Source organism: Eumetopias jubatus, unplaced genomic scaffold (assembly GCF_037043125.1).
Source record: "Eumetopias jubatus isolate StellerSeaLion01/CBP00866 unplaced genomic scaffold, mEumJub1_p1.0 scaffold_5, whole genome shotgun sequence".
NCBI lineage: Eukaryota > Metazoa > Chordata > Mammalia > Carnivora > Otariidae > Eumetopias > Eumetopias jubatus.
In genome coordinates this window covers 135,376,208-135,396,350 of record NW_028274811.1, presented here as the reverse complement: position 1 = coordinate 135,396,350, position 20,143 = coordinate 135,376,208, and the positions used below count along the sequence as shown (strand labels likewise).

Genomic DNA, 20,143 nt, shown 5'->3' with positions numbered 1-20,143 from the left:
CTTTTAAAATACCCTTTACAGTCAATTGTTTATATGATTTTGGTCAATTAATGCATTTATTTTACACATTAAATTTCTCCCACATTAATCCATTTTCTCACATCTGGTAACTATCTCCAGAGAGAAACAGTGATACATTTTCTCATGGAGAATTCTGATTTGTCACACCTAAACTTCTCTCCTTTGTAAACAATGCCTTTAGCATGTGTCACAGCCCAACTTCTATTTACCCTATTAGTTAGGTTCTTTTCACTATTTTCTCCATTTTGTTTTAAAATCTGACAACTAGGGTGCCTGGGTGGCTCAGCTGGTTAAGCGTCTGCCTTCGACTCAGGTCATGATCCCAGGGTCCTGGGATCGAGTCCCGCATCGGGCTCCCTGCTCCTTGGGAACCTGCTTCTCCCTCTGCTTCTCTCTCTCTCTCTCTCTCCTCCTCTGTCTCTCATGAATAAATAAATAAAATCTTTAAAAAAATAAAATAAAAAAATAAAATAAAATCTGACAACTAGAATTAGATGCTACTCATAGGCACACCATTTCCAGAGAGTGTAGGTCTTTTCAAATAAGAAGTCAGTAAAAATGAAGACGGAGAAGAAGTCAGAGGATTGTTTTCAACTTTGAACATTCTTGTCTTAATGAGACTGAGGGTTATTTGAGTGGATTGAGTCATTCGCACATACTTATACCTGGAACACAAAGATGGTATTATTACAGAGTTGATAGGACTAATAGAAGAAATTTCCTTTTGAATTTTTAAGGGATATTTAAGAAACAAAACAAATGAGCAAAGGGAAAAAAAGAGAGAGGGAGAGAAAGAAATCATGAAACAGACTCTTAATTACAGAGAACAAACTGATGCTTACCAGAGTGGAGGGGGTGGGCAGATGTCTGAAGTAGGTGATAGGGATTAAGGAATGCAATTCTGATGAGCACTGGGTGATATATGGAATTCTTGAATCACTGTATTGTATACCTGAAATTAGTACAACACTGTAGGTTAACTATACTAGAATTAAAATAAAAACTTAAAAAAAAATTGAAGCCAGTAGAAAAAAACCCCAAATTTTAAGGATTAATTTTTAAAATGAAATGGCCTGAGACCCTAATTATTAAAAATGACTGTTAAATATTTTTAAAAGCATACTAATAATTAATTTATAAAGTAGAGATAATAATGAAACCAACTTTTCTATTCATAGCCCTAGTTTAATAAACAAGCAGGCTATTATCCTTAAGTTTGGAGCATTTTTTATATACACATTTATCAATTAACCAAAATGATCTATATTTCTTCAGGTGATTAAGTGCTGTAAAGAAATGATATTACTCCTAAATAATGTAATTCTCTTTGTGGCTTTTTGGGATGGATATTAGTAATATTTGATTCTTTAAAACATTACCATTGAAGCTTTTCCAAATCTCTACTTCTTCATTCACTCTGCTATTATGAATTCAGTTAAATCTGTTTCATGGTTCAATTTATTTGTTATGCAAATTTGAAGGATTTTAAATTGGAGGATTAATATAGTTTACTTAGAATATTATTAATATACAATTGGCCCTTGAATTACATGGGTTTGAACTATTCTGGTCTACTTATATGTGGATTTTTTCCAATACATACAGTATGGTATGGTAAGCATATCTTTTCTTCCTTATAATTTTCTTAATAACATTTTCTTTCTTCTAGCCTACTTTATTATAAGAGTACAGTATATAGTACATATAACGTAAAATATGTGTTAATTGACTATGCTATTAGGAAAGCTTTGGTCAACAGTAGGCTATTCATAGTTAAGATTTGGGGGATTCAATGTATTTTTTGGGTAAATACTGAGCAGTGCAATTACTGGATTGTAGGGTAGTTCTTTTTTTAACTTTTTGAGGAACTCCCATACTGTTTTACCAGAGTAGCTATACCAGTTGGCAATCCCACCAACAGTGCAAGGGATTCTTTTTTCTCCACATCCTCACTAACACTTGTTTTTTGTGCTTTTGATTTTAGCTGTTCTGATAGGTGTGAGGTGATATCTCATTGTAGTTTTGATTTGCATTTCCCTGATGATGAACGATGTTAACATCTTTTCATGTGCTTGTTGGCCATTTATCTTCTTTGGAGAAAGGTCTGTTTATGTCTTCTGCCCATTTTTTTTTTTAATTGGGTTATTTGGTTTTTGTGTGTTGAGTTATGTAAGTTCTTTTTCAAAGGGATGCACACACCCCTATGTTTATCACAGCATTATTTACAATAGCCAAATTATGGAAGTAGCCCAAGTGTCTATTGCTAGATGAATGGATAAAGAAGATGTGGTACACACACACACACACACACACACACATACACTGGAATATTTTTTAGCCCTAAAAAGCAATGAAATCTTGTCATTTGCAATGACATGGATGGAGCTACAGAGTATTATGCTAAGCAAAATAAATCAGAGAAAGACAAATACCATATGATTTCACTCACATGTGGAATTTTAGAAACAAAACAAATGAGTAGAGGAAAAAGAGAGAGAGAGAGAAACTGAGAAACTGACTCTTAACTGTTGAAAACAAACATGGTAACCAGAGAGGCAGTAGGTGGGGGGGATGGGTAAAATTGATGATGAGCACTGAGTGATGTATGGAATTCTTTAATCAGTATATTGTATACCTGAAACTAATACAATACTGTAGGTTAGGTATACTGGAATTTAAAATAAAAAAATAAAATAAATAAAAAGTAAAATTTTGGGGGAATCAAAAGTTCTATGAAGATTTTCAACGGTAAGGGGGTAAGGCCTGTAACCCCTGCATTTTCAATGGTCAATTGTTATTGCTATTTGTAATGTAAAACTAACATTAATCTACAAACTGATTTTATTCATCCTGAGTTTTTGTCTGTTGATGTCAAATGTACTGTAAACTTTCAAATGTAATTTTAAAAATAAAATTAACAATATCAGAGATAGGATGCAGCATGTCATTAATTTTGTCTGCATAACAGTTTGGTTCAGAATAAGTTTAGACCAAATGTAAAACCTACAGAATACAAGATTTTATATATATATATATATATATATATATATATATATAAATGTCATGCTACCAAATATTTGATATGACATGAAATTTTACATATAATATTGCCCCATTAATGTATTTTAAAAAGTTATTGACTTTGCACCATGTGGGACGTGCTGTTTTAGATTTTGAAAATATTATAATTAACTGTTTTATTTTTATTTTATTTTTATTTATTTTTTTTATTTGACAGAGAGAGTGAGTGAGAGAGGGAACACAAGCAGGGGGAGTGGGAGAGGGAGAGGGAGAAGCAGGCCTCCCCGTGGAGCAGGAAGCCTGATGCGGGGCTTGATCCCAGGACCCTGGGATCATGACCCGAGCCGAAGGCAGCCGCTTAACGACTGAGCCACCCAGGCGCCCCATATAATTAACTGTTTTAAATGATCCTTAGATTTATATTCTTTCTAACCAAAATATTATTAAAATGTATTCGTAATTAACATTGACTAAAACATTATCAAAATAAATTTGGAAATCATCAAAGTATTCTCTAATATTTTTAACATAAATCAAGGTTATTGGATAAAGTTACTAGTATCAGATATATCTCATTATTTCTAAAAAAATTAATTTTACTTTCACACAAAACTAGACTAACTGTAGAAATGTAAATATATTCATTTCCAATCTCCTCTCTGAATTCTTTGAAATATTTCCCACCTCTTTAGCTCATGCATCACTGACATTGTATGGTGTAATTTGGCTTATAGTTGGAGAGAGAGCACTAGCTGTTGCAATATATAGGGATAAAATTCTACTTCCTATTGAAGTAAAGTTATTAATTTAAGAATATTATTGAATAATATTTCTTTCTGTGCTATAATGCAAGACTACTCTGGAGACTATTATTTAGTGACCTTTTTCCATCTTTTTAAATCTCAATAGATTTCTCATATATTTTATTTTGCCCATGGGAGTTTTGTGAAATTAGTACTGTCATCCTTTTTGAATTTTTGTTTCTTCATCTATAAATGACTAATCACCATCCTGATTGTTAATTTATTTGATCAAATTATAAATAAAACCAGGACTGTAGTGAAGTCATTATGGGCACAGATTTTGAAGTCAGACAACTGGTGCAAACTCAGGTTTTGGAAATAAGTAGCTATTCCATCTTGGATAAATTATTTAATTGTTCTATAACTCAATTTACTCAACTGGTCAGAATGAATCATAATGAAAGTAAGATTTACCTTAAAAGATTTTTCAGAGAATTAAAAAAGTTAACAGATGAGCACTTATAAGAGAACTTAGTGTATATAATCGATACAAAAATTAATAAATTTTAAGCTAATTGAGTAAATCAATAATGGATATTGAAGTAATTGTCAAGATAAACAAAGATACCAGCAGAACCATATCAAGAAATCATTAGCCTTGTAAAAGGGATGATTAATAGGGTAAATTTTATTAGCGCAAATACCTAGGAAATACACTGGAATGGATCACACTTTAGCATATGTTTTACAATTAGATTCAGTGATTATTCTTTACTTAAAATGAACAGTATGTCTTCTTCTAACTTTAATGGGCAATTATGTCAAATATATAATTCTTAACTTTATAGTGTTCATAGTTCTCATGCAATAAAAGTGTCTAAATTAAATTTTACTCTGTATTAGAGAGAGAATTTCTTGCTTGACATATTTAATTTCAAGATAATATAGCTGTTAAGGTAACAAGAGAATTTTTGATATACAAAGCTCTGTAAATTCACAATGACAAACTAATTATGATGGCAGATGCAGTTCCCTGACAAAGGTTATTCTGACAGTCTGTAAATCGCAGTTCATAAAACCCTGTAGTTTAGATTACAACTCAATAATGGAGGGAAGACTAATCAAACAATACTATGACAGCGAATATTTGCTCACTTCCTTTTTCATCCATGTGCCATAAGTCAATAATTAGTATTGCTACAACTATTCTATGAACCAAGATTATTATTGCAGCTAAGATTACATCTTTGGAGAAGTATTTCATAAATAAATATTCCCCAGACACTATTCTAAACTATATTTTAAATGTCTCCTGAAAAAGAAATGTTTGTTTTGTCAAGAAAATTAAGAATTATGCAGTAGAGTTAACTTAAATGAATTTTTTTTGATAGAGAATTTCTTAATGTTTCTACTATAGGGGATATCAGATGCTTCACTTTCCAAACTTGTATGAACACAGAAAACTGTATTTCAGAATGCTATGAACATTCACTAGTGTTTAAAACAATTATATGACAAATACTATCATACACCAAAAAATAGTGAATTAGTCTATCACCAAAGTGACTGAACAGTATGCTTGTAAGATAATTTCTGTTTTAGCTGAAAATCTGTCTCTTGCTACTTTTAACAAATGTTTACATAAAAAGCAATGCTAAAATAGTAATTTTTTTCTTAAACACAGTTTTCAGTCCACAACAAAAGTGTCTGGATTACTCACTCTCTAACACTACTTTAATTCTTGGTGATTGTATTATCCATAGGATAATATTATCTTTTGGCTTTAGTCAGAGTTGACCTCCTTGTTTCTTTTTTTTTTTAATTTTATTATGTTGTTAATCACCATATATTACATCATTAGATTTTATGTAGTGTTCCATGATTCATTGTTTGCGTACAACACCCAGTGCTCCATTTAGTACATGCCCTCTTTAATATCCATCACCAGGCTAACCCATCCCCGCACCCCCCGCCCCTCTAGAACCCTCAGTTTGTTTCTCAGAGTCCATAGTCTTTCATGGTTCATCACCCCTCCAATTTCCCCCCCTTCATTTTCCGCTTCCTTCTATCTCCTTTTTTTTTTAACATATAATGTATTATTTTTATCAGAGGTACAGGTCTGTGATTCAACAGTCATACACAATTCACAGCGCTCATCATAGCACATACCCTCCCCAATGTCTATCACCCAGCCACCCCATCCCTCCCAACACCCCACAACTCCAGCAACCCTCAGTTTGTTTCTTGAGATTAAGAATTCCTCATATCAGTGAGATCATATGATACATGTCTTTCTCTGATTGATTTAATTCACTCAGCATAATGCCCTCCAGTTCTATCCACATTGTTGCAAATGGCAAGATTTCATTCCTTTTGATGGCTGTATAATATTCCATTGTATATATTATACCTGATCTTCTTTATCCATTCATCTGTCAATGGACGTCTTGGTTCTTGCCATAGTTTGGCTATTTTGGACATTGCTGCTATAAACATCGGGAGGGGTGCATGTACCCCTTCGGATCACTACATTTGTATCTTTGGGGTAAATACCCAGTAGTGCAATTGCTGGGTCGTAAGGTAGCTCTATTTTCAACTTTTTGAGGAACCTCCATACTGTTTTCCAGAGTGGCTGCACCAGCTTGCATTCCCACCAACAGTGTAGGAGGGTTCCCCTTTCTCCGCATCCCCGCCAACATCTGTCGTTTCCTGACTTGTTAATTTTAGCCATTCTGACTGGTGTGAGGTGGTATCTCATTGAGGTTTTGATTTGGATTTCCCTGATGCCAAATGATGTTGAGCACTTTTTCCAAATGGCCATTTGGAAGTCTTCTTTGGAAAAATGTCTGTTCATGTCTTCTGCCCATTTCTTGATTGGGTCATTTGTTTTCTGGGTGTTGAGTTTGATAAGTTCTTCATAGATTTTGGATACTAGCCCTTTATCTGCTATGTCATTTGCAAATATCTTCTCCCATCTGTCAGTTGTCTTTTGGTTTTATTGACTGTTTCTTTTGCTGTGGAAAAGATTTTATCTTGATGTCAAGTCCCAATAGTTCATTTTTGCCCTTGCTTCCCTTGCCTTTGGCAATGTTTCTAGGAAGAAGTTTCTGTGGCTGAGGTTGAAGAGGTTGCTGCCTGTGTTCTCCTTTAGGATTTTGATGGACTCCTATCTCACATTTAGGTCTTTCAACGATTTTGAGTCTATTCTTGCGTGTGGTGTAAGGAAATGGTCCAGTTTCTAAAGCCTATTCTATACTCTTCCCTCATTGTAATTAAGATATTTGAAGTGTTGGTTGCTTCATTCTCCTCTTCTATGTCTACATTGAGTTCCTAAATTCCATGTTTTGAAATGATATTGATATGAGATGAACTTCCACATATATTTACTGCAGCCAATCTAGCCCTCCCGTCTGAATAACAGAATTGTATATACAGCTCCCAACTTGGATTTCACAGAATGATCTGTAACTTACTATGTTCAAATTTAACTTTTAAATCCTATCTAACTCTGAGCTTCTCACCACCCTCTGTATTTCACTAAATGGCCATTTTCTTCTGATTGATCAGTACCAGACTTCAGAGTTGCTCTGGATTCCTCTCTTTCTCTGCATCCAAAAACAAATTTTGAGAACTCTTCTTCAAAATATATCAAGAGTCTGACCGTTTTTTACTTTGCCCACAATTAGCAACGTGGTCAATGATCCTACCATGTATTGCAGGATAATTAACTCTCCTGTCTGGTATCTCAATTTCAAATGTATATTCCATATCTAGTACATATGTCAGAGAGGACTTTTTTATTAAATGTTTTGTCATCTCAGGAAAGTTGTTTGCTCAAATTCAACAATGGCTGCGAACTGAGTAAAATGCAATATACCTCTACCTCTAGTAGATCTGCGTCTAATGAAATTTCTGTGACATTATCTACTACCACTGTTCCTCTCAATTATTCATCTTGTATTAGTTACTACTACTACTGCTGCTGCTGCATAACTAATTGCCCCCAAATTCAATGGCCTTAAACAATGCACATATATTATTTCAGTCTCTGGTCTACAATTCAAGTACAGTTTAGCTGGGTCCTCTGTTTCTGGTTCTTTCACCAGTCTACAATCCAGGTTTTGGCCAGGGCTTTGGCTTGACTGAGGAACGATCCACTTCCAAGTTTACTCATGCGTTTTTCATAGAATTCAATTCTTTGAGGCTGTTAAATTGTAGAAGTTAGTTCCCTGTTGGCTGTTAGCTGAAAAACACACTTAATTCCTGGCCAAATGGCCCTCTCTATAAGGCCTACTCAGCATGACAGACTGTATCATCAAAGCAAAGCTGAGATGAGAGAGAGCGAGTGGGGAGAGAGAAAGGAAGATGGAAGAGGAAGAAAAATAAGGAGGTTGGAAAGAAGGGGGAGAAAGAGAAGCGGGGTGGGGGAGAGGAGACAGACAGCAAAACTGTCAGTCTTATATAAGCTAATCTGGAAAACTACATCCCATGAATTTTGACACTTGGGGGGCACCTGGGTGGCTTAGTCAGTTAAACGTCGGCTTAGGTGATGGTCCCAGGGCCTAGGATGGAGTCCTGTATCAGGCTCTCTGCTCAGTGGGGAGTTTGCTTCTCCCTTTCCATCTGCCCCTGCCCCCTGGCCATGATCTCTCTCTCTCTCAAATAAATAAATAAAAATCCTAAAAAATTTTTTTTTGCCACTTGGTATTATCAGAAGCAAGTCACTAGACCCAAATCTCACCTGAGTGGAGGGAATTATCCAGGATTATGAATACTGAGAGGCTGGGATCTTTGGATGCCTTTTACAAGGCATGCCTACCACACAACTCAGCTCCAGGAAAAGCCTGTCAGTACTTTAGACATATCAAGGTCTTTAACATATCAAGAAACCTCAAATCATTTCCTTTGTGTAACATTGCAGAATAATAATTGTTTTTTACATTTTACAAGGATGCCTACCACACAACTCAGCTCCACCAAAAGCCTGTCAGTACTTTAGACATATCAAGGATGCTCCCTCCTGAGTGCTTTACAATTGCTAATTCTGTCAGAATCCTCTTTACTCAGATTATGAATATTTTGCTCCTTTATACCAACCACATGCCTGGTCAACTACTACAATGTTAGTGAGACCTTTGTAGAAGGTAATAATTTAATATCTAAAATGATTTCTACAAGCCCAACCATTTCTTCACTCTTTCCCATTCCCTGCCATAGTTGTATAGTACTTACTACCACCTGATATAGTTTACATTTACCATACATGGTAACTCTAAGAGCACAGAAACATCAGCTGTTTCACCCATTGCTGGATCCTCAACAATAAAATTACTGAAAGAACAACAACAACAAAAATCTTAAATATTTACAGTATTTATTCAGCAATTATTATTCTGCAATGTTACACAAAGGAAGTGATTTGAGGTTTCTTAGACATATAAACTCATAATTTTGTCTTTTTATAATATCAAAACTTCAGGAGGGTTTAAAATGTGTATATTAACTATGATGCATGCAACCATTCAAAAACATATATAAATTCTATAACTAGAAAATTGTCATGATATAGTAAATGCAAATATTTAAGAATTTTTGTACAAATATTATTTATTTATACAGATAAAGAGATATAAATATGTGCTTAATGAGTTTATTTGGGAGCTAGATCATGGACTTAAAAAAATAATTGTGCTTTCTATTCTGTCTAGGTATATGATGTTGCACTGGAAATTGAAATGAGTAACATAAGGGGTCATAGGAAAGTATTTTTTAATTTTTTACATGTTGATGGAATTTTATGTATGATATAAAAATGAAGGAAAGGGAAAAAAGAAAACTAAATACAAGGCTAATATTTATCAAATTTCTGAGTATGTTCTGAGCACTGTGTTATGTACTTTATGACCATTATCTACTATAAATCAAACAACACCCCTTGAAGTTAATATTATCTCCTTAAGTTGACGAAGAAATTAGAGTTTGAGCAAATTGAATTTTTTTCCAAGCTGGTAAAATAACATAACATATTTTTATAAAATAATTTATTATTTATATACAACATATCTAATGTTTTCATATCTTTATCATCTATTATCTCTATATCTTTCTTTCTATAACCTTTTACCAAATATTCAGAGAATTGATGTTAAACCAAAATACATCAGTCACTGCATAAAACACAATAAAATTAACAATAAATTGATGAATACTCCAATAAAAAATTAACTCTAAATTGATGAATATGCCAATAAAAATGATTTTTAAACTGAATAAATGATTAAAAACCAAACTCTAAGTTTCTTAAAAGAGACACATTTAAATCTAAGCATACAGAAAGCAACAACAACAAAAGAAAATGGAAACATACATTATTTATGGTCAGGCTCCAGTCAAGAGAATGAAACCACTCAAGATATTTTAAGAAAGAATTTAATAAAAACAACTCTTAACTAGGCTTAAGGCTATTAATTAGTTAATTTGGTTAAAAAAAAAAAAGCCGTGATGTATCCCCAAACTTCTAGCAGGTGTCAAAGTTAGGGCAGGGAAAATAAAAGATTTGGAATTATTAACACTTAGAAGTTCCAAAAAAGTAATTCATTGGAGGTGAAATTTAAACCCTAGGGAACGTCTGTGGAAATTCAGTCTAGTGAGGGCAGGCAACTGACCTGTGCTAAACCACTGTTGCTGCAGAAAATGACTGGCTGCCAAGGTGAGGAAGAAGTGAAGGTGAATCTCAGAGGAACAGGTAGTAGATGAGAAAACAAAGGAAGCAACCAGTAATGCAAGTTTCTAAAGAGTGTCATCATTCACGGAACTTACCATAAAGAGCTTTCACAGGGCTCTGAATCCTAATAAGACTTTAGTTAGTGTTAAAGCCTTTGATTAAAAACTTTATTATAGAGGGGTGCTTGGGTGGCTTAGTTGTTAAGCATCTGCCTTTGGCTCAGGTCATGATCCCAGTGTCCTGGGATCAAGCCCCACAGCGGGCTCCCTGCTCAGCAGGCAGTCTGCTTCTCCCTCTCCCACTCGCCCTGCTTGTGCTCTCTCTCTCGCTGTATCTCTCTCTGTCAAATAAATAAATAAAATCTTTAAAAAAAACTTTATTATAGAAAGAATGGAATCTAGTAATTATGCAGATTTACCTGAAATTTCATCTATTTTTCTGGTTTCTTTTCTTTTTTTTTTTAAAGACTTTATTTATTTATTTGAGAGAGAGAGAGAGCACATGAGAGGGGGGAGGGTCAAGGGAGAAGCAGACTCCCTGTCGAGCAGGGAGCCCGATGCGGGACTCGATCCAGGGACTCCAGGATCATGACCTGAGCTGAAGGCAGTCGCTTAACCAACTGAGCCATCCAGGCGCCCCTATTTTTCTGGTTTCTAACATTTGTCACATTCCACTAGAATTTTCAGTTAAAAGCTAGCTGGAGTTCTAACCCATCTGACCCATCACTGAAATAATAGTAAAAGTTTTTAGAGATAACAACACAGAGCGTCTGTCAGTGTATTACAAAACAAGTTTTTACTTCATTTTATGTTTTTATTTTTTTAAAGATTTATTTATTTATTTAAGGGAGAGAGAATGAGAGACAGAGAGCACAAGAGGGAAGAAGGTCAGAGGGAGAAGCAGACCCCCTGCTGAGCAGGGTAAAAAAAGCATTACATAATGTTCCATCTGGGAAATTACTCAACTATACAATGTATATTGTATATGTATATGAAATTACTCAACTATACAATGTATTTGTGTTACCATAGCAAATTACAAATAAACACAGCTTCATTGTACAACATATAAGAAGAAAAAGATTGCAAAAATGGTTTGCAAATTGATTATTTTTAGTGAATACATAAAAGTATAATTCTAGAGAATTTGTTCTAAACTTATAATCATTTACTGTTCTTTTCTACAATATTTTATTTCTTTATTTCTATGATTATTTTAAATTTTACAACAGTATGAGAAACATTTTCAGCAGACTACTTTTTTCTGTAATATCTAAAATAAATTTTATCCTCTTCATAGTATATTTTTCATTTTTATATCAAAGAAAAAATTTCCTCAGATTTGAAATAAGTTATTCTCAACCTTAACTTCTATTTCTCATTTTTATACCGTGGAAGAAATAAATAAAATAAATCGATTGAAAAAAATTCAGTTATTTCTTATTTACCATTTATCAGGTTATTAAACAAGTTAGTTCCTCATTTTTGTCGATAGGACAATTTCAGAGAATATAATTAAAAGAATTTTCCCAGTTTTAATGCCAATAACCAAGTCCTCTTTCTAGTTTTATATTCCCTATTTTTTTAAATTTGAGCATAAACAACATAAGAAAAAATATCTATGTAAAATATTTCCAAAAGGCTTGAAATACAGCATATTTGAGGCAACCATTATGTACTTCAAGTGGGTAGCTTGATGATTTTTGTTTTAGCCATCACAACCTTACAGCCATTCTGCAGAGCAGGAGAAGAGAACATTACAAGCAGAGGAGAAGCTCATGTTGAAAGCAATGACCTCCTTCCTGGCAACAGATAACTACCCACTATACCAACTTCTATCACTATGGATTGCTTTGATCTTAATGTAAATAGTTCTTCCATTCAGTGGTATGTTTATGAGATTCTTCCATGGCATTATGTGTGGCAGGGGTGCACTAATTTACATTAGTACATAGTATTGCATTTTATAAAACTACCACACTTGAATTATCCATTCTATCATTGACTGATATTTGGATTATTGCCATTTTTGGCTGCTCTTAATAATTCTCCCATGTATATTCTTGCTTTTCCAGTGCACAAAAGTACTTATTCTCTCTCTCTCTCTCTCTATATATATATATAGTGACAAAATTCTGAGATCAGATAAGCTGCTTATGCTTATCACTAATTGACAAAGATTTCAAAGACTAATTTATACTCCAGCCAACAATGATAAAAGTACTAGTTATTCTACATTCCAGCAAATATACTTTTAAAAATTTACAGAGTTTTCATTTTACCATTCTAATTATTGTGTAGTGGCAACCTATTTTGAAGGCTATTTTGATATATTTATTTGGTGTGAAATGCTTGTTCAAAATCTGTACCCTGGCCTTGCCCTCAGGACACAGAGTGTGCTGCCTTGTTTCCAGCGGTACCAAGACTCCACCTCATGGCTTGTGTGTCTTTGTCTACCAGCACAGACCTAAAGGAAAGGCTTGGTATACTCTTCTGTCTGGTCAGAGTGAAAGAGAACAATGCAGAATGTCTCTGGCCCACTAGTGCCTTTGCATTGCTTGGCTTTGGCTATGTAGAACTGGCTGCTTCTGGGGGGGATCACTGGCTATGCAAATGCAGGTAGTGTCCCATCCCTGGCTGCTGGCCTTCTTTTGGGTGGTTTAGCAGGCCTGGGCGCTTATCAGCTGTCTCAGGATCCCAGGAACATTTGGTTTTCCTAGCTACATCTGGAACTTTAGATGGCGTTATGGGAATGAGATTCTACCACTCTGGAAAATGTACGCCTGCAGGCTTAATTGGGGCTGCCAGTTTGCTGATGGTTGCCAAACTTGGAATTAGTGTGTTGAATGGATCTCATTAGTAGTAGTCATGTCCCAGCTTGGACTCATGAAGAATTTAAAAACTTCCACTACTTTCAGTGTATTAAGAGAAATAAGTGCAGTATTTTCATATATTCTGACATTTTACTTAAAACAAAACAACAAAACAAAATAACATTCAACTTCCCAGGAGAAAAAAAAAAAAAAAAAAGAACAGTCATTATCATTACAATCTTAAACAGGTAGGTGATATATAACCCAAGAGCATAGTATTATAATCTCATACAGTTTGATTCTTGTATGTTGATATTATCTCTTTTAGGTATCAACACTGGGCCCTGAAACCCCATGCCCTACTCAGAAAAGTAAGAAAAAAATATTTTATGAGATTTAGGATTTCTGTTGTTTGGCTTATCTTAAAGCACAGATCTACTTTGAAGTTATGTCAAATGAAGTATCAATGAAAATAAAGTTTATTAAAAATAATAAAATATGCCCTTTTCTCATAGGATTGATAGCATTTTCTCATAGTTTGTAGGAATTATTTATAATCACTAGGAATAAGTCATTTTTCCGTGGGTAGACAGCTAGGATAAATCCTGTTTTACACACACATACATTCCTGTTTATATGTATACATAAACATCAGCTATATTCTAAGAGGCTTGCTATTTTACTCTTCTAATGATAAATTTTGATGAGCAAAGTCCTTAACTCAGAAGTAGTTCAAATTAGCAGTCTCTTCCTGCTGGGAAGTTATTTTATGAGATTTGTGACCTGTTTAAGAATTCTACTCCTACTCCAAGTAATCAAGAAAGTCTCCTATGGTTTCTTCAAATGTTTTATCATTTCACTGTATTTTCAACCACCCTCCATATAAAATTTTGTTTCTGTGGTAGATTTTGGGGGTCGGGATTATTTTTTTTACAGATAACCAGTTGTTCCAACATCATTAATTGAAAAGACATTTGCCATGTGTTATACCTTTTATTATTAATCAAATTTCTCTAAATGAATGGGATTGTTTTCACTCTTTCTGTTCTGCTCCGCTATCATATAACTAGTTTAATTGCTAACATTCTTTTATAATTATATAATGTTCTTGATTAGGAATAACATAATTTTCTTTTCTTTGAAAGTCCTCGTCAGCCTTTAGTGTTGGCCTCATAAAATGAGTCAGAGTATTTTCTCTTATACTCTTTTATTTAATAATTTGTTTGTGATTGTTTTGTCTTTCTTTGATGTTTGGAAGAATTTGAAAAACCATAAGATTCTTGAAAGTTGAATAATTATAGATTCAAATTATTTAATGAATATGCATATTTCAAGATTTTCCACTATTTTTGCACCATCTTTGATTAGTTATCTTTGTCTAGCAGTTCTATCACTCCATCCAAATTTCCACATATATAGGTACTAGTATTTCATAATGAACTTTAAATGTATATTTATATCTTTAGGATCCACATGATATTTCTCTTTTTTCTTTCAATTATTTTTAAGTTGTGATTTTACTCTTAATAAGTCTTGCTGGGTGTTTATCAATTCTATTAGCTTTTAAAGAGATTCAGATTTTTTGTTGAATTTTTCTAAAATATATCTATTTTCTGATATATTATCTAATATGTATCTTATTGCTAATGTGTAACTATTACATTAACTTCTGCTCTTCGTTCTTATTATATTCTCTTTGCATTTAATTTGCATTTAATTTAATTCACACTTTTTCAGATAAATGCTTCTATCATTGGTTTTAAACCCTTTTCCTTATTTTGAATTTGGATTTACAACTATACCTTTTAATTGAAACTTACAACCATATATTGAAAATTATCATTTTGTTTATTATCCAGTTTCCTATATGATTCCTTATTTTATTTGTACTATTTAAAAAATAATTGCTAGCTCTCTAAACATTTTACTTTTATTCTTCATTTACTTATTGATCTCTCATCAGGAGGTTGTATGATTTACTCTTCATTCTTTTACAATAGGAAGTACAAAATTTTCTTACTATTTATATTTATCATGGCATATGTGAAAACAGAAAGAGAAAACACTTGAAAACAATAATTTACATTTTAAATTATATTTAATGTATTAAATCTTTATTTTAAATTTACCCCAATTTACAATTATTGACTAAATCTGATAGAATTTTATCTCAGAGGGCATTCAAATTATCAGGGGATTTCATTTACTTATACAGAGGCTTAAGTGAAATTATATTATTGACTTTATATTAATTACCATAAAATCAATATAAAAGAAGCTCAATTTTGCTCGAGACATCAACATATCTTGAAATCTACAGAAATTCATTTCTCATATAGTTGGTACTTTCTAACTCTATTAATTATGGAACCCATAAAATAAAAAACCTTTAAATTCATCATTTTGAGGAAAACAGTGTAGTGACTCAATTTAATTTTTAAGATGCTTGAAAATTTATTTTCAATGTCTGTTATTGATCATAATGAAATAAACACAATGAGCCAGAATTGACTCACCATAATAAACAACTAGAAAATTTGCCACATAAAATATAAAACAATAATTTCAGACACTGGAAAAAAGTACAGCATGGAATTGTGATCATCAGCAGGATAGAAACAAAGTGAGCTCTTTGGGGACTTTTTGCCTAGAAACACTTTTTTGGGCCATAGTGATGCAGGAGAGCTAGGTTCTTGTCTCACAGAGTGGAAGCATGAATCTTGCTGACAACAGAGAGTAAGTGAAGCGATAGAAGTTTATTAAGTGAAGATATAGAAAAAGTTCTCAGGAGTGAGAGGGGTCCCCACAGGGTTGCCAAAGAGGGCCTGTAGGGTTGGTCTCTCATAGAAAGCTAAACAGGGAACTTAAATCCTTTTAACATCTCTATTGATTAACCACTGAGTAAGGACTAGTGATAACACCTTCAATGGCTTACTTCCTTTTTAGAGTCTGGTTATTCTTTGTTGGTCACAGGTGATTATCCAAAAAACAACAACAACAACAACAACAACAACAAAAAACACCCACCCCCCCATGCCTAGGGCAGGGTGGTCCTAGGGCAGGGTGGTCCAGTTTATTCCCTTATGGTTTTCCCACACCTCCACATTTTGAGGATTTCTGTGAACCTGATCACATAGCCCCTTATCTATATCTCCCTAGCTAGCCCCACCTGTCCTTTCCTCAATAGTACAGGAAGTGGTATCCAAAGAAAACCATGGTAGTCTTACACACTTGATATGATAGAGACCAAATTTCAATGGAGAATGACTATAATCTGTTACATGCATATCACAGAGAAAAGTGTCATACAATGAAAGAGCTCTAGAAATCAGGATAATATTCCCCTCGAATATGTTGCTAAGTATTAAGGTAGCAAAGGTAGCTGTAGTCTGAACAATTTACAGATCTCACACAGAGCTTGAAGACATTTCAGTTTTTTTTTCATCCATAGTGGACATTCCTCATTTATCATCCAAGGTATTCAGTAGACCTAGGGAAGGCCGTGCATTAGTAGCAATATTAAATTTGTTCTACAATAAAGGCCACTTAAAAAACTTTCTAATATTTTTTTACAACAGGCACAAATTGATCTGACTGCCAGATGTGATGTAACTACTGTTAAATATTATGTATACTACTCAGTAAGGAGGGGAAAAAAATCCAGACTCAGTAATGTAAAGGTCATAATATCTAGGATACAGACATGCAACAAAACAATAATATCTGACGCAGTTGGAAAACAGTCAATGGTAGAAACGATGGAAGTAGTAGAGAAAGTCATAAAATGCTATTATAAGTGTGGTTATTAGGCTGAATACACAAAAGAAGGCATGGATATAAGTAGGAAATTAATGGAAAATTTTAAACAAAAATTGGGTTTTGGGAGGGGAAATATATGCTATGTGAAATTTTAAAATACACTAGCTGTTATTAAGAGCAACTTAAACATTACAAAAACAATATGAGTGAGCTTGTAGCAACTAGAATTATGCAAATGAAGAACAGAGAGAGAGAGGAAAAACAAGGCTGAATAAAGAACAGAACTTCAGTAACTTGTGAGCTAATATCGAGAAGTCTAACATATTTTTTATTAGTGTACCAGATAGAAAGAGAGGAAAAATTCTATCACTTTAAATTTTTGTTTAAAGCCAATTCAAGTTTTCAAGCAGTAATAATAGCAGTGTATTTGGGATTACTAACATACATAGAAGGACACACAACAATAAGAATACAAATGATTGGGGGAGAAAAATAAAAGGATACTGTTAGACGTTTCCTTATATTAAACTGAATTTGTATATTATTTGAATGTATAAAATGGTAAGTTAAAGAAATATATTTAAATTGTAGGGTAACAAAAGAAGAAGTAAATATCTCTTAGTGATATAACAAGAGTGAAAATAAAAAGGGAATCCTAAAATATCATACTTCTGATGGGCTGGATTTTATACCCTCCAAAACTCATGTTGAAGTTCTATCCCCTGGTATCTCAGAACACAGCATACTTGGAGATAGGGCCTTTCAAGATGCGCTTAAGTTAAATGGCATCTTCAGGGTGTGCCCTAACCCAACTTAGCTAGTGTTCTTAAAAGAAGAAGCAATGAAGACAAATTCTTATAAGGAAAAGAGAAAAATCAAGAGAACACATTAAAAAATAGAACTTTTAAAAAATCAAGGAGATGCAAAGCTCATTTTTTTTTGAAATTAGAAAGTACTTTTATTTTTTTCTGGTTATTTCTTTTCTTAATTATGTTCAATTATTTATTTATTTAAGAGAGAGATAGAGCAAGTGAGCACAAGTAGGGGGAGGGGCAGAGGGAGAGAATATTCAAGTAGACTCCCCGCTGAGCACAGATTCCCATCACAGGATTCAGTCTCCCAACCCATGAGATCATGACCTGAGCCAAAACCATATGAGTTAGATGCTTAAACAACTGAGACACCCAGATGCCCCACAAAGCTCATTAAAAAAAAAAACAGTTAAATGGAATTGATCTTCTAACTTGATTAATCAAGCAAAAACAGAAGAAAAAAAGTGTTCTATATTTTACTGAAGATCTTGACCATAGTATTAAGACAAAATAAATACATGATGTACATATTGCAAAGAAAGATGACATGATGGTGCATAGAAAATCCTAAAGAATGAGGAAGAAGGGGGCAGGATTAATAACTGTAGTAAAGTTGTAGGTTACCATGTTATTATACAAAATTAACTGTATTTCTCTATAACAAAAGTAAAAATTAGAATATGTAATTAAAACAATGTCATTTAGAGAAACAGTTGAAAAATGAATTACTTAAGGGTATAGATGCAAAATATGTGCAAGATTTGTACATTTTATTATATATATATAGTATAAATATAGTGTGTGTTGGTGTGTGTATCATGGTCATAAAATAAAGGAATCAATATAGATAAGATATGAATACTCTAAATCTGTAAATTTAATGCAATGCCAATCAAAATCCTACCAAGCTTATTTGGAATTCTGTGTAGTGAGCAAAAAAAGTAAAGGCTGAATTATCTGTTTTAATGTTGCCAATTTTGGCTTCTTTAAAACAAATAACATAGGTGAAATCTTAATAATCAGTACCCATTTCCAATTAATTCATCTGAGGACTGCATATGTAATTAGCTATGTTCCACTGCTTGTGTTAAAAAAAATTTGGGATGGTTCATATAAGCAGCTGTGAAAACACTGTTTAAATCCCCAACCTTGCTTCTAGGCTTGGGTTCCATGGCATGCTCTAAGGCGTGTTGTGTTTACGAAATGATGCTTTGACTTCATTAGTAAAAACAAAACCTGTCTAGCAATGATTACAATATGTTCCAAGGGTGTTCACTCACAACACCACTGCTACCAACCATAATAAATGGAAGGGAGAACGCCTGAAATACACCACCACTCTGTTTTAGGCTGAGAGGGGGCAGAAAATGTGCTGGGATTTTTTTTTGCCTGCTTGGAGAATGTTGTGCCTGCCAGATGTTGTGGGTTTCTTATTTGTAGAATCCACATAGGTGGGCTAGGGCAGAAAACTGCTGAACCGATTGAATTTCTGCCTGCACAGTCTGCGTGGATGGAAGCCCTTGAGCCTCTGTGGGTCCCTTCTTTGTTCTCCTGCTGGGCCCTAGTCCTTTGTGGGCTCTTGAGCACGTGGTAAGCATCCTGACTTCCTGGAGGAGATCTTTCTCAGCTTCCCTGCCCTGCCCCATCCTTTGATAATCTTTGCTCTTACACAGGAGGTAAAGGCCTGGTCGCCTGGGAGTGAGGTTTCTCCAAGCCCTCCTACCCTGCCTTTGGGCTTTGATACACTAAAGCCACACTCCTGCTGAAGACCCTGGGAAAGAACTGGCACAGAGATGTGGATACACTTTGTAACTGAAGGCTCTCAGAATCCCACTCTTCATAGTAGACTACAGGTGGCTATTAAAATGACATTAAAGTTGGGCTGTTACTCCTTACCCTTCGCTATGGCATGTTTGCCCTTCAACTGCATCCAGTAGCCACAGGAATGGAAACTCCCACAGATCTCTCTCTAAAAATCTGCATATCTCATTTTAGAATTTACATACGTGAGGTTCTCTGAGTCCTCAGCATTCCCATGGTAAAAAAAAAAAAAGATAAACAAACAATACATATATACATACATACATAAAAATAAGATTTTGTCATTTGTATTGCTCTTATTCTTTGTTAAAATGAAAATATGGATCTTTGCAACTTTCTACTTTCTAACCCAAATTGGAAGACCCTTAGTGATGTGTCCATTTCTGTTCATTGGAATCTAAATATTTAAATATATGTAATTGCCCTTTTC

General features: G+C 33.9%; 1 pseudogene; it reads left to right on the top strand.

The window, feature by feature from the left end:
- The first annotated feature begins 13,027 nt into the window (after window positions 1–13,027).
- On the top strand, window positions 13,028–13,368 carry LOC148164421 (transmembrane protein 14C pseudogene; annotated as a pseudogene).
- The last annotated feature ends 6,775 nt before the right edge of the window (window positions 13,369–20,143 follow it).